At 39.0% G+C, this 27,901-nt stretch overlaps 1 long non-coding RNA gene across 1 annotated transcript in view; it reads right to left on the bottom strand.

Moving 5' to 3' along the window:
• LOC144612786 (uncharacterized) overlaps positions 1-27,901 on the bottom strand; it is a 222,782-nt gene that overhangs the window by 118,297 nt on the left and 76,584 nt on the right. Inside the window, exons 2-3 of the long non-coding RNA XR_013549858.2 lie at positions 23,694-23,855; positions 12,937-13,024 (exon numbers count right to left, since the gene is read on the bottom strand). This is a non-coding gene — a long non-coding RNA (uncharacterized LOC144612786). The remainder of the gene's footprint in view (positions 1-12,936; positions 13,025-23,693; positions 23,856-27,901) is intronic.

Here is a 27,901-nt window from a genome sequence, read left to right on the forward strand (position 1 = left end):
TTACAAAAGGCTCACCACAATAAGTGTACCATCTGTCACCATATAAAGTTATTCCAATATTTATTGTTTATATTCCCTATGCTGTATTTTTCATCCTCATAAGCTTACTTATTTTATTACTGGAAGTTTGTATCTCTTAAACCCCTTTACCTATTTCACCTATCCCTTCATTCCTCTCCCCTCTGGCAACCACCAATTTTTCCTCTGTATTTATGAGTCTGTTTCTGGTTCGTTTGTTTTTTTTATCATTAGGTTTTTTAGTTTCCATATATAAGTGAAATCATATGGTATCTGTCTTCCTCTGTCTGACTTATTTCACTTAGCACAATACTCTCTAGGTCCACCAATATTGTCCTGAATGACAAGATTTCATTGTTATTTATAGCTGAAAAATATTTCATTATATATATATATATATATATATATATATATACACACACCACAGCTTATATATATATATATATATATATATATATATATATATATACCACAGCTTCTTTATCCACTCATCTGTCAGTGGACACTTAAGTTGTTTCCATCTCTTGGCTATTGCATATAAGGCTGCAGTGTACATGAAGGTGCATACATCTTTTTGAGTTACTATCTTTGTTTTCTTTGGGTAAATACCCAGAAGTGGAATAGCTGGGTCACATGGTAGTTCTATTTTTAATTTTTTGAGGACTCCCACACTCTTTTCCACAGTGGCTATACCAATTTACATTCCCACAAACAGTGCATGAAGGTTCCTTTTTCTCCACACCCTTGTCAATGCTTGTAATTTCTTGTCTTTTTGATACTAGCCATTTTAACTGGTGTGAAGTGATATCTCGTTGTGGTTTTGATTTGCATTTCTGTGATGATTAGTGATGTTGAGCATCATTTCATGTGTCTGCTGGCCATCTGGATGTCTTCTTTGGAAAAATGTCTATTCAGGTTCTCTGCCACCTTTTTAATCAGATGATTTGTGTTTTTCTGATGTTGAATTGTATCAGTTCTTTATGTATTTTGGATATTAACCCCTTATTGGATATGTCATTTGCAAATATCTTCTCCCACTCAGTAGGTTGCCTTTTCATTTTGTTGATGGTTTCCTTTGCTGTACAAAAGCTTTTTAGTTTGATGTAGTCCCAATGTTTTATTTTTGCTTTTGGTTTCCCTTGCTTGGGGAGACAGATCTAGAAAAAATATCCTTATGGCCAATGACCAAGAATTTCTGCCTGGGTTTTCTTTTAAGAGTTTTATGGTTTCAGGTCTCACATACAGGTCTTTAATCCCTTTTGAGTTTATGTTTGTGTGTGGCATAAGAAAGTGGTCCAGGTTCATTCTTTTGCATGTAGCTGTCCAGTTTTCCCAACACCATCTGTTGAAGAGACTGTTTTTCCCCCATTGCATATTCTTTTCTCCTTGGTCATAGATTAATTGACCTTATGAGTGTGGGTTTATTTCTGGGCTCTCTATTCCGTTCTATTGATCTATGTATCTTCATCATCTTGATAAGCACAAGCAACATTCAAAATAGCCAAAAAGTAGCAAAAGTCAAAATTTCTACCAACTGATGACTGAATAAGCAAAATGTGGCAATATCCATACAGTGCAATATTATTCGTGTATAAAAAGGAATAAAGTACAGTTGACCTTTCAACAACACAGGTTTGAACTGTGCAGGTTCTCTTATAGTGGATTTTTTCCCAATAAATACAGCACAGTACTGTAAGTTTTCTTCCTTATGTTTTTCTTAATAACTCTTTCCACAAGCTTACTTTATTGTAAGAATACAGTATAGGGGTGCCTGGGTGGCTTAGTCAGTTGAGTGGCTGACTTCAGCTCAGGTCATGATCTCACAGTTCATGAGTTCAAGCCCTGTGTTGGGCTCTCTGTGCTAACAGCTCAGAGCCTGGAGCCTGCTTCAGATTCTGCATCTCCCTCATTCCCTGTCCTCCCCCACTCATGCTCTGTCTCTGTCTTTCAAAATATGAATAAAAATTAAAAAATATTTTAAAAAAGAATACAGTATATAATGCTATAATATACAAAATATGTGTTAATCAACTATTTTTTGTTACCAATAGGCATCTAGTCAACAGTAGGCTACTAGCAGTTAAGTTTGTGAGGAGTCAAAAGTTATACACCGATTTTCAACTGCACAGGGGGTTGGTGCCCCTAATCCCAGTGTTGTTCAAGGGTCAGCTCTACCAATATGTACTACACAATGGGTAACCTCAAAAATATCATGCTAAGTGAAAATTGCCAGACACAAAAGCCCACATACTTTAGCATTCCATTTATATGAAATGTCCAGAAGAGGCAAATCTATAGAAACAAAAAGTAAATTAGTGACTCCTAGGAGCTGAGTGGGAGGGAGTGGAGAACAATTGCTAGTGGGTATGGGATTTCTTTTGAGAGTGATTAAAATATTCTGGAATTACATAATAGTAATGTTTGCATAGCATGATAAGTATACTTTATGTGAATTAATTCTTTAAAAAAATTTGCATGAGAAATAAACTAAGGCAAACTAAAGACATTATCATAAAAATAAAAACACACAAACACAATAGCATATCAAAAAATAAGCTATGTTTTAGGTCATTTGCTTTTTGTTTATATTTCAATTTTAAAGAAATTCCAATCTTTCCCATATGTGATCTGTGACCTTATACATAATTATTAATTAAATATTATAAAAATATAATGCTAGAGATAAATATCAGATAAAAAATTTACTATGGAAAATGAGAAAAGCCTGATATAAAAGAATACATACTCTATGATTACATTCAGATGAAATTCTAGAACTGACAAAAATAAGCTCTGGCAATAAAATCAAAATAGTGATTGCTGTGTGTGTGTGTGTGTGTGTGTGAGTATGTGTTGGGGAGGAGCAGGGACTGATTGGGAAAGCACTAGGGGGACTTAATAGGGAGATAGAAATCTCTTATATCTTGATAGTGGGTTATATGCTATATGCATTTATCAAAACTCATCAAACTGTATACTTAAGATCAGTGCATTTCACTATATGTAAAATGTTGTGTTAGCTGCAAAATACCACTGATCAGATAATTTATAAACAACAGAAATTTACTTCCCATAGTTCTCCATGCTCAGGCTGCCAGCATGGTCGGGTTCTTGTGGGCTGCAAACTGCTGTGTCTCATGTGGTGGAAGGAACAAGGGAACTCTCTCTGGGGTCTCTTTTATATGGGCATTATTCTCACTCATGCAGGTAAACCCTTCATGACTTAGTCACCTCCCAAAGGCCTTACTGCCTAACACCACTACATTGGGTGCTAGGATTTCAACATGTGAATTTTGGGGGGGCACAACCATTCAGACCATAGTAATTACATTTCAATTTTAAAAGTTTAAAATCACAGAAAAATGATTCTTAGACTTGAAACCCAAGTGAAAAATAAGAGCACTCTTTTAAGGGTTTTAATTAAATCTCTGGAAGATCCAATAATGTAGGTTTGGAAATCTAACTCATCTTCAAGACGAAGAAGACAAAGTACACAATATTAAGTAACTTTTGTGGTCCACTACATAGCCAGGAAGGGTGGAGCTGGGATTCAAAGCCATCTGTATAATACACCATCCCTCTACAGGGGCCTCTGAAGAGGGGTGGTGGTGACAACGATGGAACCAGAAAGGGAAAGCTTGGGTTTATTTTGTCCAAATATAAACCAGGTTTTTTAGCCTCTGCATCATGTGGATAAAGAAAATATGTGAATACTAAGTAGCCAATCCAGACCTTATTCAAAGAAGTGCCTTAGTAGGAAATTGCAAGGAAAGATGATAATCTATAGAACCATAGAAGTAGAAATAGAGATTAGATTTTATCTCCTATGCCACAATGCATTTTATTTCTGTTTATTTATATTTCACCTTACTTAAAAGTATTAAAAACATTTATTCTTATCTTCATAGGAATAAATAAAATAAACACAAAGCTTTGAGTTGTAACAGAATGCTATACTGAATAGCCACCATAACCAAGATTAAAGTCATTTCAAATGAACCCCATTTAAAACCAATGTGAAAGCTTTATCCACATTGTATTGTGTGGCCTATTTTTAATGCATCTCCCTATATACAATAGCTTTTATTTAATGTGGGAGAGGAGGCAAGAATAAAAATGTCAGAATAGATAGGAGTCTTATGGCACATTATTTCCCAATAGACCCTTACTTTAATGACTGAATTCACTACATCTCCCTTAGTAAGGCAAAATGGCAGGTAATTTAAATTCAAACAACCATGCGAGACATAGCCGACTTAGCAAGCAGAGGTTTACAAAAAGGAACTCATAGGGATCAGGGAAGATATTAACCACCATAAAGAAATAATGGAAGATAAATAATAGAATCTTGCTTACCAAACAGGCCTCCAACTATGGGGAATAAATACTTCCTTGATATTTTTCTCAAATGAAACATTAAACAGAAAGGCCTTGAAAGAGAAAAGCACTTATTTAGGTGAAATAAACATAAATAAAATAGTTACATGATATAAATAATAGAAATACCAAAAAATATAATTGGTCCTTGCAAAGCAAAACTTTCTGCAGAAACTACAGTGCAAAGGAGTTCAAGTTTTTTTTACAGGAGGCCTTATATGAGTGCTGTCCACTAGAACACTCTGAAATGATGGAAATCTGTCTGATGTGGTAGCCACAAGCCACATGTGGCTAGTTGAGCACTTAAAATGTGGCTAGTGTGACTGAGGAACTAAAGTTTTAATTTTATTTAAATTTAACAAACTTAGGAAGGATAGGAAGATGGCGGTGTAGGAGGACGCTGGGATCACCTGCTGATCACTTAGATTCCACCTACATCTGCCTAAATAACCCAGAAAACCGCCAGAGGATTAGCAGAACGGAGTCTCTGGAGCCAAGCACAGACGAGAGGCCCACGGAAGAGGGTAGGAAGGGCGGCGAGGCGGTGCGCGCTCCACGGACTGGCGGGAGGGAGCCGGGCGGAGGGGCAGCCTGCTGGCCAAGCAGAGCCCCCAAATCTGGCTGGCAAAAGCGGAGGGGCCTGATGGACTGTGTCCGGACAGCAAGCGCGACTTAGCGTTGGGAGGTCATAAGTTAACAGCTCTGCTCAGAAAGCGGGAAGGCTGGAGGACAAAGGGAGGGAGAGCTGCTGAGCCCCCGGACGACAGAGCTCGGTTTGGTGGGGAACAAAGGCGCTCGCCAGCACCATCTCCCTCGCCCATCCCCCAGCCAAAGTCCCAAAGGGAACCAGTTCCTGCCAGGGAACTTGCTCGCTCCGCGGAAACACCCAACTCTGTGCTTCTGCGGAGCCAAACCTCCGGCAGCGGATCTGACTCCCTCCCGCTGCCACAGGGCCCCTCCTGAAGTGGATCACCTAAGGAGAAGCGAGCTAAGTCTGCCCCTCCTGCCCCCATGCACCTTGCCTACCCACCCCAGCTAATACGCCAGATCCCCAGCAACACAAGCCTGGCAGTGTGCAAGTAGCCCAGACGGGACACGCCACCCCACAGTGAATCCCGCCCCTAGGAGAGGGGAAGAGAAGGCACACACCAGTCTGACTGTGGCCCCAGCGGTGGGCTGGGGGCAGACATCAGGTCAGACTGCGGCCCCGCCCACCAACTCCAGTTATACACCACAGCACAGGGGAAGTGCCCTGCAGGTCCTCACCACTCCAGGGACTATCCAAAATGACCAAACGGAAGAATTCCCCTCAGAAGAATCTCCAGGAAATAACAACAGCTAATGAACTGATCAAAAAGGATTTAAATAATATAACAGAAAGTGAATTTCGAATAATAGTCATAAAATTAATCGCTGGGCTTGAAAACAGTATAGAGGACAGCAGAGAATCTCTTGCTACAGAGATCAAGGGACTAAGGAACAGTCACGAGGAGCTGAAAAATGCTTTAAACGAAATGCAAAACAAAATGGAAACCATGACGGCTCAGCTTGAAGAGGCAGAGGAGAGAATAGGTGAACTAGAAGATAAAGTTATGGAAAAAGAGGAAGCTGAGAAAAAGAGAGATAAAAAAATCCAGGAGTATGAGGGGAAAATTAGAGAACTAAGTGATACACTAAAAAGAAATAATATACGCATAATTGGTATCCCAGAGGAGGAAGAGAGAGGGAAAGGTGCTGAAGGGGTACTTGAAGAAATAATAGCTGAGAACTTCCCTGAACTGGGGAAGGAAGAAGGCATTGAAATCCAAGAGGCACAGAGAACTCCCTTCAGACGTAACTTGAATCGATCTTCTGCACGACATATCATAGTGAAACTGGCAAAATACAAGGATAAAGAGAAAATTCTGAAAGCAGCAAGGGATAAACGTGCCCTCACATATAAAGGGAGACCTATAAGACTCATGACTGATCTCTCTTTTGAAACTTGGCAGGCCAGAAAGGACTGGCATGATATCTTCAGTGTGCTAAACAGAAAAAATATGCAGCCGAGAATCCTTTATCCAGCAAGTCTGTCATTTAGAATAGAAGGAGAGATAAAGGTCTTCTCAAACAAACAAAAACTGAAGGAATTTGTCACCACTAAACCAGCCCTACAAGACATCCTAAGGGGGATCCTGTGAGACAAAGTACCAGAGACATCACTACAAGCATAAAACATACAGACATCACAATGACTCTAAACCCATATCTTTCTATAATAACACTGAATGTAAATGGATTAAATGCGCCAACCAAAAGAAATAGGGTATCAGAATGGATAAAAAAACAAGACCCATCTATTTGCTGTCTACAAGAGACTCATTTTAGACCTGAGGACACTTTAGATTGAGAGTGAGGGGATGGAGAACTATTTATCATGCTACTGGAAGCCAAAAGAAAGCTGGAGTAGCCATACTTATATCAGACAAACTAGACTTTAAATTAAAGGCTGTAACAAGAGATGAACAAGGGCATTATATAATAATTACAGGGTCTATCCATCAGGAAGAGCTAACAATTATAAATGTCTATGCGCCAAATACCGGAGCCCCCAAATATATAAAACAATTACTCATAAACATAAGCAACCTTATTGATAAGAATGTGGTAATTGCAGGGGACTTTAACACTCCACTTACAGAAATGGATAGATCATCTAGACACATGGTCAATAAAGAAACAAGGGCCCTGAATGATACATTGAATCAGATGGACTTGACAGATATATTTAGAACTCTGCATCCCAAAGCAACAGAATATACTTTCTTCTCGAGTGCACATGGAACATTCTCCAAGATAGATCATATACTGGGTCACAAAACAGCCCTTCATAAGTTTACAAGAATTGAAATTATACCATGCGTACTTTCAGACCACAATGCTATGAAGCTTGAAATCAACCACAGGAAAAAGTCTGGAAAACCTCCAAAAGCGTGGAGGTTAAAGAACACCCTACTAAAGAATGAGTGGGTCAACCAGGCAATTAGAGAAGAAATTTAAAAATATATGGAAACAAACGAAAATGAAAATACAACAATCCAAACGCTTTGGGACGCAGTGAAGGCAGTCCTGAGAGGAAAATACATTGCAATCCAGGCCTATCTCAAGAAACAAGAAAAATCCCAAATACAAAATCTAACAGCACACCTAAAGGAAATAGAAGCAGAACAGCAAAGGCAGCCTAAACCCAGCAGAAGAAGAGAAATAATAAAGATCAGAGCAGAAATAAACAATATAGAATCTAAAAAACTGTAGAGCAGATCAATGAAACCAAGAGTTGGTTTTTTGAAAAAATAAACAAAATTGACAAACCTCTAGCCAGGCTTCTCAAAAAGAAAAGGGAGATGACCCAAATAGATAAAATCATGAATGAAAATGGAATTATTACAACCAATCCCTCAGAGATACAAACAATTATCAGGGAATACTATGAAAAATTATATGCCAAAAAATTGGACAATCTGGAAGAAATGGACAAATTCCTAAACACCCACACTCTTCCAAAACTCAATCAGGAGGAAATAGAAAGCTTGAACAGACCCATAACCAGCGAAGAAATTGAATTGGTTATCAAAAATCTCCCAACAAATAAGAGTCCAGGACCAGATGGCTTCCCAGAGGAGTTCTACCAGACGTTTAAAGCAGAGATAATACCTATCCTTCTCAAGCTATTCCAAGAAATAGAAAGGGAAGGAAAACTTCCAGACCCATTCTATGAAGCCAATATTACTTTGGTTCCTAAACCAGACAGAGACCCAGTAAAAAAAGAGAACTACAGGCCAATATCCCTGATGAATATGGATGCAAAAATTCTCAATAAGATACTAGCAAATCGAATTCAACAGCATATAAAAAGAATTATTCACCATGATCAAGTGGGATTCATTCCTGGGATGCAGGGCTGGTTCAACATTCGCAAATCAATCAACGTGATACATCACATCAGTAAAAAAAAAGAGAAGAACCATATGATCCTGTCAATCGATGCAGAAAAGGCCTTTGACAAAATCCAGCACCCTTTCTTAATAAAAACCCTTGAGAAAGTCAGGATAGAAGGAACATACTTAAAGATCATAAAAGCCATTTATGAAAAGCCTACAGCTAACATCATCCTCAATGGGGAAAACTGAGAGCTTTTTCCCTGAGATCAGGAACACGACAGGGATGCCCACTCTCACCGCTGTTGTTTAATATAGTGTTGGAAGTTCTAGCATCAGCAATCAGACAACAAAAGGAAATCAAAGGCATCAAAATTGGCAAAGATGAAGTCAAGCTTTCGCTTTTTGTAGATGACATGATATTATACATGGAAAATCCGATAGACTCCACCAAAAGTCTGCTAGAACTGATACATGAATTCAGCAAAGTTGCAGGATACAAAATCAATGTGCAGAAATCAGTTGCATTCTTATACACTAACAATGAAGCAACAGAAAGACAAATGAAGAAACTGATCCCATTCACAATTGCACCAAGAAGCATAAAATACCTAGGAATAAATCTAACCAAAGATGTAAAAGATCTGCATGCTGAAAACTATAGAAAGCTTATGCAGGTAATTGAAGAAGATATAAAGAAATGGAAAGACATTCCCTGCTCATGGATTGGAAGAATAAATATTGTCAAAATGTCAATACTACCCAAAGCTATCTACACACATTCAATGCAATCCCAATCAAAATCGCACCAGCATTCTTCTCGAAACTAGAACAAGCAATCCTAAAATTCATATGGAACCACAAAAGGCCCTGAATAGCCAAAGTAATTTTGAAGAAGACCAAAGCAGGAGGCATCACAATCCCAGACTTTAGCCTCTACTACAAAGCTGTAATCATCAAGACAGCACGGTATTGGCACAAAAACAGACACATAGACCAATGGAATAGAATAGAAACCCCAGAACTAGACCCACAAACGTATGGCCAACTCATCTTTGACAAAGCAGGAAAGAACATCCAATGGAAAAAAGACAGTCTCTTTAACAAATGGTGCTGGGAGAACTGGACAGCAACATGCAGAAGGTTGAAACTAGACCACTTTCTCACACCATTCACAAAAATAAACTCAAAATGGATAAAGGACCTGAATGTGAGACAGGAAACCATCAAAACCTTAGAGGAGAAAGCAGGAAAAGACCTCTCTGACCTCAGCCGTAGCAATCTCTTACTCGGCACATCCCCAAAGGCAAGGGAATTAAAAGCAAAAGTGAATTACTGGGACCTTATGAAGATAAAAAGCTCCTGCACAGCAAAGGAAACAACCAACAAAACTAAAAGGCAACCAACGGAATGGGAAAAGATATTTGCAAATGACATATCGGACAAAGGGCTAGTATCCAAAATCTATGAAGAGCTCACCAAACTCCACACCTGAAAAACAAATAACCCAGTGAAGAAATGGGCAGAAAACATGAATAGACACTTCTCTAAAGAAGACATCCAGATGGCCAACAGGCACATGAAAAGATGTTCAACATCGCTTCTTATCAGGGAAATACAAATCAAAACCACACTCAGATATCACCTCATGCCAGTCAGAGTGGCCAAAATGAACAAATCAGGAGACTATAGATGCTGGAGAGGATGTGGAGAAACGGGAACCCTCTTACACTGTTGGTGGGAATGCAAATTGGTGCAGCCTCTCTGGAAAACAGTGTGGAGGTTCCTCAGAAAATTAAAAATAGACCTACCCTATGACCCAGCAATAGCACTGCTAGGAATTTACCCAAGGGATACAGGAGTACTGATGCATAGGGGCACTTGTACCCCAATGTTTATAGCAGCACTCTCAACAATAGCCAAATGATGGAAAGAGCCTAAATGTCCATCAACTGATGAATGGATAAAGAAATTGTGGTTTATATACACAATGGAGTACTACGTGGCAATGAGAAAGAATGAAATATGGCCTTTTGTAGCAACGTGGATGGAATTGGAGAGTCTGATGCTAAGTGAAATAAGCCATACAGAGAAAGACAGATACCATATGGTTTCACTCTTATGTGGATCCTGAGAAACTTAACAGAAACCCATGGGGGAGGGGAAGGAAAAAAAAATTAGGTTAGAGTGGGAGAGAGCCAAAGCATAAGAGACTGTTAAAAACTGAGAACAAACTGAGGGTTGATGGGGGTGGGAGGGAGGGGAGGGTGGGTGATGGGTATTGAGGAAGGCACCTTTTGGGATGAGCACTGGGTGTTGTATGGAAACCAATTTGACAATAAATTTCATATATTGGAAAAATAAATAAATAAAACTTGATTTTTCACTGTAAAAAAAAATTAAAATAAAAATAAAATAAATTTAACAAACTTAAATTTAAAAACAAAATGTGGAGTGCCTGCATGGCCCAGTTGGTTAAGTGTCTGATTCTTGATTTCAGCTCAGGTCATGATTTCACCATTAGTGGGATAGAGCCCTGCGTTAGTCTCCACATTGACAGCATGGAGCCTGCTTGGGATTCTCTCCCCCTCTCTCTGCCCCTCCCCTGCTCATGCACACATGCACCCATGCTCGCTCTCTCTCTCTCTCTCTCTCTCTCTCTCTCTCTGTCTCTAAATGAACTAAAAAAAATTTTTTAATTAAAACAAAAATGTGGAAGGGGCGCCTGGGTGGCTCTGTTGGTTGAGCATCAACTTCAACACAGGTCATGATTTCACGGTTCATGAGTTCGAGCCCCTTGTTGGTCTCTATGCTGACAGCTCAGAGCCTGGAGCCTGCTTCGGATTCTGTGTCTCCTTCTCTCTCTGCCCCTCCCCTGCTCATGCTCTGTCTCTCTCTGTCTCTCAAAAATAAATAAACATTAAAAAAATGTTTTTTTAATGTGGCTAATGGTCATAAGCTTGGACAGTATAGCCTTCATATGGTTTCCAAGAACTTGACAAAGAGTCAAAACTCTTCTCTTCAAAGAAACCCCAAATGATTGCCATTTCCCAAACTGACTTTTGAACATTAGTCAGACTGATGTCTGCATGGTTTAAAGGATTCTATTTGCTGTAGACACCTGCTAGTCCCAGGGGGGAACTTAAGGCCATGTCTGATAGAAGTTTGCCCCACAGTAATGAAATGGATTGTGGCATTTGGAAACACTCTCACTCCTCCCCTTGGCCCATGAGATTCCCAGGGTATGACCTTACACACAGTTGATACAGAGCTTTATCTGATTCTCAGATTCTAAACCAAGAAAATAACAGGATCTCCTGGTGAGTTTCTTGAGAAGAAAATGAAATCGGTCTGACAGCCTGGCCTCCCTTCAGCAGGAGCTTGTCACTCTTACTAACAGATTCCTTCCATGTGGCCAGTTCCTCCACATGCTATAATGCTATAGTTCTATAATATGCTATAATCTTCTATTTTCCTACTCTCACCCAAATAAATTTAGTCCCTGGTGGAAACCACCCCTGGGGTCTATGCAGTGAAATTCACTTCAACTAACCAAAGAATTGGGCTTTTGTTATGAACGAGGCCATAAATTTAACTAAAGATAGTTTTCATTTAATGCAGTTCTCATTTAATCCAATGAATTTAATCCAATAACTGCCTAGATCATTCATTAATAATCAATTAATAATGTTCTGAGGTGCCTTTAAGTCCATTTAGGCTTGGTGGAAAATCATGCTGTAATCATTTAGTAATAACTTTCATGGGCTCACAAATGGGGACTTGTGGCTTCTGTAATATCTGCCATCCCTATATGAAGCAATGTGGGGCCACACAGCTGAGGAAAACATAATCCAAACAAATTTTCCACTATATCCAACAAGAGAGCATTACCAGTACAATAGGAGCACAGAGATAATAGAGATCCATAGCAACTGGAAATACTGTGGAAGAATATTCCACAGTATACTCATGGAAGAGGCAGCATTTGAGCTTGGGTCTTGAGAGATGAGTGGATTGTGGAGTACATAAGGAGGGAAAAGGCATTACCAGCAATGATAGACACAGGAATGCACAGCATATCAGAGGAAGAGCAAATGTTGGGTGACAAGGCACTGAAAGATACTACTAAAAAGACAACATGGAACCCATTCCAGAAAGGCATTGGATGCCATGCTATGGAACTTGTTCTGTAGTTAGGGAGCCAGCAAGTTTTTTGAGCAAAGTTGTAAAATAGTCAGATCTGTATTTTAGAAAGACAAGTTTTAATGCATGAGCAGGGTAGATGGGTGAAACAATATGTCAAATATAGCAAGTTATTCTATTAATTTAGTTGCAGTATAACTTACACAAAATTCTAAAATTGAGTCATAAGGTGTATTATGAACATTACTGTTGATTGCCACTACGACACCCATTCTCTCTCTTCTTTATTAGTCTATAAATCTTAATTTTGTTCAGGCAGTAAAATGCACAAAGCATTTGGGACTTTCACCTTACTTAGGAATTGAATCATAAAATTCATTGCTCTTTGCTGGGGAATTTTTCAATAAACACAGAAAAGGCATTTGGCAAAATTCAGTGTACACATATGATAACTTTTGGAGATTATGGTTATGTTTATTACCTTGATTGTTGTTTCAAAGGTGTATGTCAGGCTCATCAAATTGTATATGGGTATTCCATAGAGATACTATAGGTTGAGTTCCAGACCACTGCAATAAAGCAAATATCACAATAAAGTGAGTCAAGTGGATTTTTTTGGTATCCCAGTGCATATAAAATTTCTATTTACACTATACTATAGTCTGTTAAATGTGCAGGAACATTATGTCTAAAAAAACAATTAATTTTGTACCTCAATTAAAGAATATTGCTAAAAAATGCTAACCATCATCTGAACTTTCAGTGAGTTGTAACCACTAATTACAGATTACCACACTAATATAATAATAGGGAAAAAGTTTGAAATATTCTGAGAATTACCAAAATGGGACACACAAAAAAACACAAAATGAGCAAATTCTTTTGGATAAATGACACTGATAGACTTGCTTGACACATGGTTACCACAAACCTTCGATTTATAAAAAATTCAATATCTGTGAAGCACAATAAAGCAAAGTGCAAAAAAACAAGGTATCCTTATACATTAAACATATGCAGTTTTTTGTATATCGACTATACCTTTATAAAGTGTTTTTTTTTAAACTCTCATCAAAGCAGGAATAGAAGAGATCCCTCCATCTGATTAAAGGTACTAAGAAAAAACATGCAACTAATGTTTTCCCTAATGGTGAAATACTAAACACTTTCACCCTAAGATTGGGAGCAAGGCAAGGATATCTGCTGTCATTACTTTTCCTAAACATTGTCCATAAGGTCTTAGCCATGCACTAAAACAAGAAAAACAGGTAAAAGGCATAAAGTTTGGAAGGAAGAAGTAAAATTATCTTTATTCACACTCAACAAGACTATATGCATAAAATTTAAAGGATCTACTAAACAACTGGTAGAATTAATCATTGAATTTCTCAAAGGCACAGGATACAATATCAATATACAGAAATCAATTATTTCTTTTGTTTGTTTGTTTGTTTATTTTAATATATTTTTTATTTGAGTTTTTTTAAAAGTTGCCAGCACTGAGAACACTGAAGATACCTGTGAGTGATTTGCTTATATTTTGAATACGACACATAGCCCTGCTAATATTTCTGACTCAGTTAGCAACCTCAGCTCGACTAAAAGATACCTCTTCTATTCACCAACTTGTGTCATTGATTCCATAATGCCTCCTTTCTAAGGGTAGAATTTTATTTATTTATTTTTTTCAATATATGAAGTTTATTGTCAAATTGGTTTCCATACAACACCCAGTGCTCATCCCAAAAGGTGCCCTCCTCAATACCCATCACCCACCCTCCCCTCCCTCCCACCCCCCATCAACCTTCAGTTTGTTCTCAGTTTTTAAGGGTCTCTTCTGCTTTGGCTCTCTCCCACTCTAACCTCCTTTTTTTTTTCCTTCCCCTCCCCTATGGGTTTCTGTTAAGTTTCTCAGGATCCACATAAGAGTGAAACCATATGGTATCTGTCTTTCTCTGTATGGCTTATTTCACTTAGCATTACACTCTCCAGTTCCATCCATGTTGCTACAAAGGGCCATATTTCATTCTTTCTCATTGCCACGTAGTACTCCATTGTGTATATAAACCACAATTTCTTTATCCATTCATCAGTTGATGGACATTTAGGCTCTTTCCATCATTTGGCTATTGTTGAGAGTGCTGCTATAAACATTGGGGTACAAGTGCCCCTATGCATCAGTACTCCTGTATCCCTTGGGTAAATTCCTAGCAGTGCTATTGCTAGGTCATAGGGTAGGTCTATTTTTAATTTTCTGAGGAACCTCCACACTGTTTTCCAGAGTGGCTGCACCAATTTGCATTCCCACCAACAGTGTAAGAGGGTTCCCGTTTCTCCACATCCTCTCCAGCATCTACAGTATCCTGATCTGTTCATTTTGGCCACTCTGACTGGCGTGAGGTGATATCTGAGTGTGGTTTTGGTTTGTATTTCCCTGATGAGGAGCGACGTTGAGCATCTTTTCATGTGCCTGTTGGCCATCTGGATGTCTTCTTTAGAGAAGTGTCTATTCATGTTTTCTGCCCATTTCTTCACTGGGTTATTTGTTTTTCGGGTGTGGAGTTTGGTGGGCTCTTTATAAGAAATCAATTATTTCTATATTTTGTTTTTTAAATTTTTAAATTTTTAATTCATTTTATTTTTTATTTTTAATTCCACTATAGTTAACATACAGTGTTATATTAGTGTATTTCTATATTTTGTCATTAAACATTTGGAAAAAAGAGTCTTAAAGATACCATTTTAAGTATATACTAAAAAGCATTGAAAGCAGGAATTCAAACAGATATTTGTACACTCATATTCATGGCAGCATTAGTCATAATAGCCAAAAAGTAGAATCAGCCCAAGAATCCATAGATGGATGAATAAACAAAATACGGAAAATACATACACTAGAATATTATTCAGTCTTAAAAAAGAAAGAAAATTCTGACACCTGCTACAACATGGATGAACCTTGAAAACATTATGTAAAGTGAAATAAGCCAGTCACAGAAGGACAGATACTATATGATTCCACTTATATGGAGCACCTGGATTAGTCAAGTTCATAGAAACAGACAGTAGAATGATGGTTGCTGGGGGGAAGGGGGAGGGAAGAATAGGGGATTTAGTGTTCAATGGGTACAGAATCTCAGCTTGGGAAGATGAAAAGAGTTCTGGAGATGGATAGTAGTGATGGTTTATATATGTATGTAAAATAGGAATAAATTTAACAAAAGACATGCAAGTCCTATGCACCAAAACCCACAAAACATTGCTGAGAGAAATTAAAGATGACCTAAGGAAATGGAGAAAAAAGAACTATGTCAGACACTCAACCTACATGATTTCAAGACTTATTATAAAAGTACAGTAATCAAGACAGTGCGGTATTGGTAAAGGATAAATAGATTAATGGAACAAATTAAAGAGACCAGAAATAGACCACACATTTAGAGTCAATTGATTTTGGACAAAAGTCTTTTAAATAAGTGATGCTCGTACAACTGGATAAGTATATGGAAAAATATAATATGAGATGAACTATAAACCTAAATACAAAAATTGAAACTACATGGCTTCTAGGAGACCACATATGGTCTAGGGTGAGTCCCAAGAATTTGTATTTCAAACAGGTTTCCTAGGTAATCTGTATGTTGCTGGTCCAGGGACCACATTTTGTCGTTATTTTTTAACATCATGGTACAAGAAAAAAATAAATAAATGCTAACATTTTTTCCACTCAAATCTCCCCCTTGAATAGTTAGAAAGTAAAATAGCAACTCCTTAGGAATAAATTTAAAGTATTAATAATTTAGGATTAAGTATAAATGATAGAATCTGTGAAGAAACATCTTTTTCAACAATGTTGAATTTAGGACTAGGAAGCCATGGTTTTGTGAGAAGCCTAAATGGGATACTAAGCCCCAAGAGAAATTTATTGCATCAACAACATGCCTTAACCCAAAGAAAAATAATCATGCATATAATATGTACCCTTGCTCATGTGTCCAACATGAAGATAAGATATTCAAATATAATTCAGCCTGGTGGCCCATTCTTGCTAACTTGTGCTTCATGGTGAAATATCACTGCCACTTCCATGGATTAATAAAAGCCTTCTGTATGGAGGCTTTCCTATTATTCTTCTGTGATTTGTTTGCCATTGTAATGGCAATCACTCTCTGTGTCACGCTTCTTTTTGCTGTCTTTTAAATTTTAGCCAGGCAGTATGCTCTTAGTGCATACTTCTTAGAGCAGTAAACAAGCTTTAAACACATAGGAATTTTAGAGCTTTATAAAGGGGACATTACAGATGATGATCTGACAGAGAGAAACACAAGAGAGTGTAAGGACGAAGACCATGGGCAATGGAGTCAGGCAGTCCTCAGGTCAAATCCTGCTTCACCATTTACCTAGTCAATGTTTCTCCAACCACTCAAGGTCTCAGTTTCCTTATGTGTAAGATGAGCTCTTGTGAAGATCAAATGAGACAATGTGTAGGAAGTACTCAGCCCATTGCCTGAGACCATTGTGTGGAACTACTGTAACTGGAATAATATCTTAAGCCATTAAATGTGTATTTCTCCTTTCTATTTTCATATGAAGCATCTCCTTAGCCACTCTAAAGCATTTATCTGGAGAAGGAGGTGGGCAGGGAGTATGGAGTAGAAATGAGAGGAAAGACAATTAGATTTATTGCAGAAACATAAAGAAAAATAGTTAATATTCAGATTCTGGCAGCCAAAATAGAATGTTTTCAAGCACTCACAGAGAAAAAGAGACAGAGAGAGAGAGAAGAGAAATCTGAGGTGCTGAGCATTTTATCTAAGAGACTGAATATTTTCCCTAAAGGCGCCATGTGGTAGACTGTTTGCCAAACTGGCTGCTGTCATTCCCATGTTTGTTTCTATGCCCTTTGCAACGTGACTTGGCAGCTCCTCCCATTGGGAAAATGTTCCAGCAGACTGAGCAGCAAGTGCAAAGACCCTCAGGCAAGAAGGCATTTGACAGTGTTCAAGGAAAACAGAGAAAGCCAGGGTGGTTGGAGTGCAAGGAAAAGGAAGAGGACAATGACAAGTCAGAGAATGGACAGCACCAGATCACATACAGCTTTTGGGACTAGGAAATCCCTGGCAACATAAGGACCAAAACCAAACCACTGTGGCCTGTTTATACATGAGTACAAGAGGACCTATGTTAAAATATTAAACTATTTTCATTCCAGTTGGTAAACAGCCATGGTCCTGATGCCCCTAGTTGTCCCCATAGCCCTGGCAAACCAGAGCTCTCCCCCCGGACCATAAACCTTTCATGATCCTGTAATTTAAGAATCAGGGTACATAGAAGCTTCTAATATGAATCTAGTGCCATGACTATAGATGTGCAACATTATCCCTAGGTAAAAGGGGGAGCATTTCTTCTTCTTTTTTTTAATGTTTATTTATTTTTGTGAGAAAGAGAGAGAGAGAGAGAGAGCAGCAGGGGAGGGGCAGAGCGAAAGGGAGACACAGAATCTGAAGCAGGATCCAGGCTCTAAACTGTCAGCACAGAGCCCAATGTGGGGTTTGAGCACATGAACTGCGAGATCATAACCGGACACTTAACTGACCAAGCCACCCAGGCACCCCAAAGGGAGAGCATTGGTTTATCTACATCTTCATGAAGTTCAAAATAAGCATGAATTCCTTCCATCAGTAAATACTTACTACTCATGGGTCAGGAGGTATTACAGGTGTCAGGGATGAGAGAGGGTAAACAAACCAGTTTTTACCCCCACAAAGCTTAGAGTTCAGCATTCAGGCAAATTGTTGCCTGTAGGTAGTAATTTCTAGGCACCTAAACTCCACAACAGAATCATCTGAGACTTCTAAAATGTACTGATGCCTAGGTCCCACCCCCCCAGTGGGGATGATTTCATTGCTCTGGGGTGTTTCCAGGGAACTGGCAATTTCTAAAAGTTCCCCAGCTGATTCAATGTGCTGCCAGGGCTGAGGACCTCTCTCTTAGAGAGAGATGAGCCAATATGGAAAACAGAAAGTGGGATTTCCACGTTAAGTAAAATTATGGGTACAAACCTAGAGAATTAAGTCTTCTCTGCATGTCAACTAATAAAGATAAATCAAGATAGAAACATGATTTCTTAAAAGGTACTTTTCAGGAAGTTCTGGAAGCTGTCTTTGTAGAATGGCATTCTGACACAATGCTTGCAGGCAGTCTGATCCAACGTTAGGCAGGTTAACTACTCATATTCCGACAATCCCCAGACTTTTTGAAATAAAATTCCTGGAGGAGCCAAGATGGCAGAACAGCATGGAAGCTTTTTGTGTGTCTCACGTCCATGAAATACAGCCAGACCAACACTAAGCCATCCTACATACCTAGAAAACTGATTGGAGGATTAACACAACAATCTGCACAACCTGAACCACAGAATTCAGCAGGTACGCAACACGAAGAGCTGAACTTGGGGAGCAAGAAGCCCCGAAAGGTAGGGAACCTCTTTTGCTGGCAGAGAGAGGATGGAGACTGGGGAGGGGGGGAGCATACAGGGAAAAGCACCCCTCCCCAAAAGCAGCTGGAGAGAAAGTGGAAAATCGGAAATAGCTGCAGGGACTAAACTAAAAAGAGAGAAAGGGGAAAGGAGAGGGTTTAAATTCCATTAAGACTGAAATAAAATTCCTCAGGAGAAGGACTTCTAAATGTAAACACTCCTACTACCCTTCCCTTCCCCCCCCCCCCCCATGACCCGGACACTCTCAAACTCTACACCCCACCCAAAGCTAGCCATCAGCCTGAGGAATGAGACTGTGTCTGGAATTCCAGGCCGTAGATGAGGATTCCAACACCAGGAGATACGAACCATGACTTGGTGGATTGAGATTGCTTGTCAGAATGATTTCTTACCTTTCTAATTGCTTTCCAGTTGCTTCCCTAAGCTGTCCATCAAGTGACAAATGTTTGTTTAGGATGAGACAGAACTGAAAACACCCCAAAAGGTTGACCTAATGAAGAGTCCAGAGGAGATGATGAAAGGAAACATGTGCCAAAGGCTGGGCTGCAGCGTAAGTATTTTCTAGAGTCACTGGATCACAGAGAAGCAGCAAAGCACATTCTGGGGCAATGAATGTGCTCTGCACTAGCCCTTGATTATTCTACCCTAATGAAGGGGAATAATAATGCGGGTTTTCTGAAAGAGCAGCTGATTTTAATGACCGTTTTGGTTTTGACTCTGGAAATCACTACTAGGTAAATAAAAAGGTATGCAGCATGTCTAAGTATATTTCAGCTGGGTGGTGTGGAATGTGGCCAAGAATGCTAGAGAGTAAATGGCTTAGGATTTCAAAACTCACCAGAGAAAAACCACAAAAGAGAAACATCTCAAAGGAAATAACAGAGCCCTGAGTTATGATTTAGAAAGCAAGGTCCTTATCTCTGGCCTATAGTGACCAGGTATGTGACCCTGGGTAAGTTACTCCCCTGTGCCTCAGTTTCCTCATTTTTAACATGAGAGGGCTGCACTTACATGATCTCCAGTGGGATGGATGGATAAAATAGAATTTAATATCTGTGTGTGAGGGAAAGAGAAAGTATTGAGATCTGCAGCCTGAAGATTATAGTTGGAGCCCAAGATACTCTTGAGGATGAGGGTGGGAAGGCATCAGGACCCCAACACTTTGTTTCAGAAATTAAAACTAGTTGGAGTGGACTGGAGGTTGCCCTGAGCAAGGCTCAAAGTCAGAGAATGAACACAAGACCCATCAGATAAACTCACCATCAAGGAGAAAAAAGTAGGACTGCCAGCCCAGCCTCTGCACAGACTTAGGAATTCAAAAAGGAGTCTGTAAATCAGTACCCACAAGGACTGGACCCATCCCAGGAATCAGGTAGCAGTCTTGAGTACTGGACAAGTGGCTGTGTGAGGGAACATGAGGAACTATAGGAATGGGCATCCAGGCCAGGTTTGCCTGGAGTCCGCCCCTGGTGGAACTTACTCCTGAGGTCTGGGAATCTTCTCTCTGGCCTCTGAAGGAAGAGCAGTGATCCAAGCAAAAGTCTGCACTAGCGGTTCCTTGGGAGCCACCAGTCTTTCGTGAGGGTAGTGGAGACCCCTGGCCTTGAGGGGACATCTCTACTGAGACTCCAGAAGCAGAAATGGAAGTGATCATGATGGCTCTGGCATATGGGAAGGACATGGTATTTCCTGTTCACTGGCCATATGAGGGTTCACATGTTCAACTTTGGGAGCCCACCTGAGTGGTGCCTTATCTATATCCCAAACTATAAATTAGGCCATGCCAATTACAGATCTATAAGATCCCTCATGGCTCCAGTATGCTGTGATTCAAAACAAAATCCAAAGACTGACTTTAATTCAGAGTTTTGTGTACAACTAACTACATCCTTAAGTTTGTAGACACTGGGACTCTTATCTACAAAAAGGAGAGATGTGTAAATTAGAGATCCATCTGTGACCATTAAATAGCCTAAAATTAACAAAGAAGGCATATCGCTGCTAATAATACATGAATTCACTCCATTGCATTCATTAGAAATCATTAAATTGAAAGCTGGGAAAGCAAAACATAATTATATAGTTTGGATATCTAAAAATTTTTCATTAGAGAGAGAATATTTGTATGTGTGTAAAATACAAGTGTGTTACTCTGAAATTGCAACTGAAATACAAGTTTACTTTAGGGAAGTGATTGTTATATTAATTTCCTATTTAAAATGGCCCTAGACAATAACTATCAGCATTGTAAATTTGCAGACTGTTTGAACCAGCAATTTTACATATAGAAATTTATCCTGATGAAATTTTGCACATGTATACAAAGCTAAATACATAAGAATGTTCAATGTCACAACGCCGTTAATAAAGAAAAAATTGGAAAAAAATTGAAATGCTCATTAATAACGGATCAGTTAAATAAATTATCAGCCTTCCATATGCTGAATGTTCTGAATTTACTAAAAGTGGTCAAATATATCTTTGTAGTAAAGAAATAATTTTATATTAGCTGACATAGTTGTCGTTTATAGTTTGTTTACCCCACCTCTATTCCCTGCTTTAAATCAAGTCTGTATTGAGGCTGAGGTATTCACTGTATCAGAGAGGTATGGTTATAAACAGCACTGATCAGTTCAAAGGGGTAAATGCACCCTGATGTTTATAGCACCGTTATCAACAACAGTCAAACTTATGAGGAGAGCCCAAATGTCCATCGATTGATGAATGGATAAAGAAGATGTGGTATATATACAATGAAATGTTATTCAGCCATCAAAAAGAATGAAATCTTGCCATTTGCAATAACATGGATGAAGCTAGAATGTATTAAGCTAAGTGAAATAAGTTAATAAGAGAAAGACAAATATCAAATGATTTCACTCATATGTGGAATCTAAGAAACAAAACAGATGAACTTATGGGGTGGAGGGCGGGGGAGGAAGAAGAGAGGGAAACAAACCACAAGAGACTCTTAACAATAGAAAACAAACTGAGGGTTGATGGAGGGAGGTATGTGGGGGATGGGCTAGATGGGTGATGGCTACTAAGGAGGGCACTTGTGATGAGCACTGGGTGTTGTATGTAAATGATGAGTCACTGAATTCTACTCCCGAAACCAATATTGCACTAGGAGACATATCTAGAAAAATGTTTCTATGGCTGATGCTAGAGACATTACTACCTGTGTTCTCTTCTGGGATTTTTATGGTTTGGGGTCTCACATTTAGGTCTTTAATCCTTTTGAGTTTATTTTTATGTATGGTGTAAGAAAGTGGTTCAGTTTTATTCTTTTGCATGTAGCTGTCCAGTTTTCCCAGCACCATTTATTTTCCTCATTGCATCATTGCATATTCTTGCTTCATTCATCATAGATTAATTGGCCATGTAAGCCTGAGTTTATTTCTGGGCTCTCTATTCTGTTGTATTGATCTATGTGTCTATTTTTGTGCCAGTACCATACTGTTTTGATTACTACAGCTTTGTAGTATATCTTGAAATCTGGAATTGTGATACCTCCAGCTTTTTTTTTTCTTTCTCAAGATTGTTTTGGCTATCAGGGGTCTTTTGTGATTCCATACAAATTTTAGTATTTTTTCTAGTGTTGTTAAAAATCCTGTTGCTGTTTTGATAGAGATTGCATTGAATCTTTAGATTGCTTTGGATAATAAGGATATTTTAACAATATTAATTCTTCCAGTCCATGAGTATGAAATATCTTTCCATTTGTTTGTGTCATCTTCAATTTCTTTCATCAGTGTTTTATAGTTTTCAGAGAATAGATATTTCACCTCTTTGGTTAAGTATATTCCTAGGTATTTTACTCTATTTGGTGCAATTGTAAATGGGATTATTTTCTTAATTTGTCTTTCTGCTACTTTATTACTAATGTATAGAAATGCTACCAATGGAAAGTAATAAAGCAAATAAAGTAATGAACAAGATAGCTAGAGGCTGATAAAGCTTTGAAGAGAATTGAAAAACTGGGTGAAATAATGCAGGGTGGAGAAGTAGACAGTCAGGAAGGCTTTCTTGAGAAGATATTCACCTTAATGTCCAGACATGGTTGGGCATGCCAACATGTGGGGAAAGAGTGCTCCAGATAGATAACGGATAAGGCCTCTGTTTGTGTTGAAGGAACAGACCTCATGAAAAGGATAACTTACTGGAGGCTTCAGCTGATTCACAGTTTAGGGAAATAAATAAGAAGGAAGGAAATTGTGGAACCAAAGGACAACTGAAGGAGGGAGATAGATGGATGATGTGTCTGGAAAAGAAAATTAGTAAAGGCAGGAAAAGGAAAGCATGAACACCAGAAAGAACAATCCTTGAACCTGTTCCAGACTAGAGGTGGTATATGGACAGTACCTGGACTGGCTTACATGAAGGGCAAAGGAATTTTCCTAAGACTTCAGGGAGATCAGAGGGGAATAGCAAGAAGACCTGATTGGAGAAGTGTATCCTAGTCAAGGAAAGGCTAATGTAGAATTTAGTCTTAAACATACTTATTATGATTACAATTTGTCTTAGGCTAAGTAACCAGGAATTGAGCTGACTTGAAACTCTAAGTAGAAGAGGTAATAGGAATTGTTGAATATTGTCTGTTAGGAAGTGCTCTGCAGTGATGAATATTTTGCAAGTCCATCTTTTTTGGATGCTGTATTGTGTTCCATTGATCTATGTGTCTATCCTTTTGCCGATAACACACTGTCTTGATTTATAAAGACTTTACAAATTCTTACCTTTCAGAGTAACTCTTAATATCAAGCAGTGTGAGTCCTCCAACTTTGTTCTTTTCCGAATTGTTTCACCTATTCTGCAATTCCGTATTTTAAAATCTTATTTTAATATTTTGTGGAATTTTTTTCATATTTATTAAATACAGCTGGTTTATTTACTTCTATCTGGAAAAAAAAATAAAAGAAAAGAAAGAGGAGCTGTCAGTAACATACTTTGGGCTGCAAGTGACAGAGTCCTTCATTTCAGGACTTTGGACAAAGAGGAATTCATTTTTCCCCACAACAGAGAAAGTCTAAAGACAGGTGTCTGCTGGCATTGGTTCAGTGGCTCAGTAATGTGAAGGCCAACATCTCTTGACCTCTCCCTCATAGTCACAAATGGTAACTACGGCTTCTGCCATCTTGTCCATTCAAAGTAGAAAAGAAGGGAGAGAAGGGGGGTCACTTATGTCCCATGATCCAGAATTATATCAGATAGCCTCTTTGGCTGCAGTGGAGTTTGGGAATGGTGTTTTTTTTTTTCCAGTTCATATAATAGGCCAGAAAGAAGGGGTTTGATATGAGAGTTGGTAGTGCCAACCTATAGTGTTTGCCACAAATGTTAATGAGAAGTTTAAAAAAAAAAAAAAAAGGAAAAAAGGTTTTCATTGAATTCTTCCCTCTTCAAAAACATCAGCAGAGGAACCCGTGATAAATAATCCATCTCAAACCACATCACTTTCCTTATCAGTGTTGGATGGGAACCATCTCATTTCCTCCTGGTCCTGCTGTCCCCTGCCATGAGAGTTAGCTCTCCTCTAGCATTTGATACCATTCACACAGTCCTTGAGTCAGATCAGCTATAAAAACAAACCTGGTCTGTTACTAAGGAACAAGAGTGACATTATGACCAGACTACAAGCATAGCTCTCTTCAGTAAATTTGTAAGGAAAGAATATTGGAATTCAATGCATGTCCATAAACTGCCCATTTCAGTCCCTGAATGGGGAAAGCTGGGCATTTCTTCTTTTCTCTCATTCAATAAACATTTATAGGGTTCCTATGTGTCAGGCACTGGGTGTTTTTATTCCTCTTCCCTTTATTATTGTTTCCTGTCCTGTTTTCTTGTATTACTTTTATTTATTATTATTTTTCATTCTAAGTATATATGGGAATGTGTGTGTGTGTGTGTGTGTGTGTGTGTGTATAAAAGTATAAGACAATATGTCAAACTTGCAGAGTGCACAGCACTGTCACTACAGCTTTCTCTCTGGTCTCCCTGTGGGGGCCAAAAAGCACCACTCACTCCCTTTTGAGAAGCCTGGAAAGGTATGGAAGAATCAAGATGTAAGAGTTTATCTGTGAGGAACGCTGCTTCTTACAACATTCAGGTACTTATTCATGCATTTGTTTATTCAGTAAATATTTATTGAGTCCCTTTGCTAGATTCTGGAGATATTGTGGTATACATACAGACACAGTGTCTACCTTCATTGAACTTATATATGTTGTAGGACAATGTTTTTGAAATACTAACCAATGTTATTTTCTCTCAATAGTTACTTTTTTCTCTCCCTGTTCCCACTTAAGTAGCTAGGCTCTGATCATTGTCTCAGAGAAGAGATGTAATAAGTAGAAGACAGAGAAAAAAGGAGAGACTTCCTGTACTTACAGGAATAAAAGTGATACTAGGCATAGAGTATATGTTAGCATGAGCTTCACCCCCCACAGATGCCCCACTAAGTGACAAAAGATTTCTCTGAGCTGAAAGGAGAAAGAAACATGGAAAGCAAGGGAATTTCCATAGAGGCCAGTGGGGATAGGAAGGACAATCAGATCTGAAGGGTCATGGATGAGAACTATGTCAGTCAAGGGCCACAGTGAGGAGAATTTGTGGACACCCAGGAACCAGATGATAGTCAAGGATGCATTTGCCAACACCACCTATCACCCACACCTGGGCCCATATCAGCCATCCTTTCTCCAGCCATCCAAACTCCATGCTTGCCTTTTCTTCTTGGGCATATAGTTAGGCTCTATTTCCCAGCCTCCCTTGCAGTTAGATGAAACCATATCACAAACCAGTGAGTTCCGGCCAAAAGATTGTGGGGGGAAGTAATATATACCACTTCCTATCCTGTTCATAAATATTTCCAATGCAACCCTCCATAATCCCTCTCTCCTGTTCTGTCAGATATAAATGATGGACTCCAAGGCCTTAGGAAATAGCAGAGTCAAAAGATGAATGGAGCCTGGGTCCTTGGGTCCCTTCTTGGAAGAGAGCCACCTAAGGTAGCCACTCTGATCAGAAACATCTGCACTAGGTTCTTGTGTGAGAAGTTAATTTTTACTGCACTGAGTCACAAAAATGTTGCAGTTGGTTACAGAAAGCTTTGTCTACTCTTCTAATATTTCAAGCAGCTTTCCAGCTCAAGCAATACATTCTTTTCCCTGGACTTAGTTCACTCCTTGTCCAGCTCACTCCATGAGGACAGGCACCCCATTGCAAAATACCAGGACACAGTAAGCACCCACACCCAAAGGAGGGTGAGGCCCTTACAATCTACCATGGCAGTATGCCAGTAAGGGAGGGAAAGGTCCTACTTTTACATTTGTGAGGCTAACCAGAACCTGCTTAAGATTTACTGAGCTAGGAAAAAAAAAAAAAAAAAAGATTTACTGAGCTAGGGGCCCCTGAGTGGCTCAGTCGATTGAGTGTCTGACTCCTGATTTTGGCTCAGGTCATGACCCTAGGGTTGTGGGATCAAGCCCCACCTCAGGCTCCATGCTGAGCATGAGCCTGTTTAAGATTCTCCCCACCCCCCCCCCTCATAAATAAATAAAAAAAAAATAAATAAATAAATAAATAAATAAATAAGATTTTTTCTTGGGCTGGGAGACTAAACACACAAACATCACACAATATAGAAGGGGAGAGAAATACTAAACAAATGTTATGTGTAGAATTACAAATTGTGCTAAGCTCTATGGAGAAAAAATACAAATAGTCTGGCAAAAATATCAGGTGGGAATAGAACTCATATTAAGGAGTGGGAATGAATAAAGACTCTCTGAAGAAGGAACCCCTGAACTGAAACCTATCAGGAAAACCAGAGTCGAGCAGATTAGAAGTTGGGGGAATATCATTCAGGCAAAAGGAATGGAATGTGCAAAGGCCCTGGGAAAGGAAAGAGGTTGGCTCATTGAGGATCTGAAAGATGTCAGTCTAGCTGTGATGTAGACAGAGAGGAAGAGAAGTGTAGGAGATGGGGGTGGGGAAATAAGCTGAGCCAAATTTATAAAGGGCCATGTAGGCCTGGCTCTTGATTTTATATTTTATTATAAGAACCTAGGAAGAAGAATTTTAAGCAGGGATCATGGTCAGCATTGCAGTTTTAAAATATCAAACTGGCCAAGATGGAGATGGGATGGGAAGGAGGCAAAAATGGAAGGAGAAAGCCCATGTAGGAGGCTATTTCAGAAATTCAGGCAAGAGATAATGATGTGTTGAATTAGAAAAGTAGCAGCATGCATATGGAGAGAAATGGATGGGTTTAAGATATGCTTGGGAAGTTGAATGGAAGAGCAATTTTTGCATTCAATATCTTTAAACTCTAGTGAGAGACAGGAGCAGGGGGTAAGTTGTAGGAGACTCAGTTCTAGTCTGAGCTCTCTAAGGATTGAGAGGATATGACGAACAACAGTAGCAGCAGCTTCCCCTAAGTCTGAACTACCATTTGAGCAGGATGGCTTGAAGGAGATGAGAGGCTGTGGGGAAAACTGGGCTTAGAGTCAAACGGCTGTACCCCAATTGGGTAGGTAACAGGGTGTCCACTAAAATGTGTTGTCATGCCAAAAGGGATAGAGCCTGGTTAGTTAAGCAACTTTGAAACCTAACAAATAAAGACTCTGCCCAGATATGATCTGAACACCATGGGGGAGGGGTGGCACTCAAATAATTCCATCCTTTGCCCATTCTCAATAGCTTTTGATAATAGAGAGAAGAATAGATAATATTATGAAGCTTTTTGTTCCAGGCCCTGTGCTAAGGAATGTGTATGCATTTTCTCATTTAAGCTCATTAGGGCTCTGTGAGGGAAGTACTATTATTACTTCTGTTTACTAACACTAAGGCTTAGAGATTAGTGCCTTGACCAAGCAAGGCCTTATCTCTAGTAACTACAGTAGTGTATATTCAAACCCAGCTCTAACTCCAGAGTCCACACCCCTAC

This window comes from Panthera onca, chromosome C2, assembly GCF_046562875.1.
Source record: "Panthera onca isolate mPanOnc1 chromosome C2, mPanOnc1 haplotype 2, whole genome shotgun sequence".
Taxonomy (NCBI): Eukaryota; Metazoa; Chordata; class Mammalia; order Carnivora; family Felidae; genus Panthera; species Panthera onca.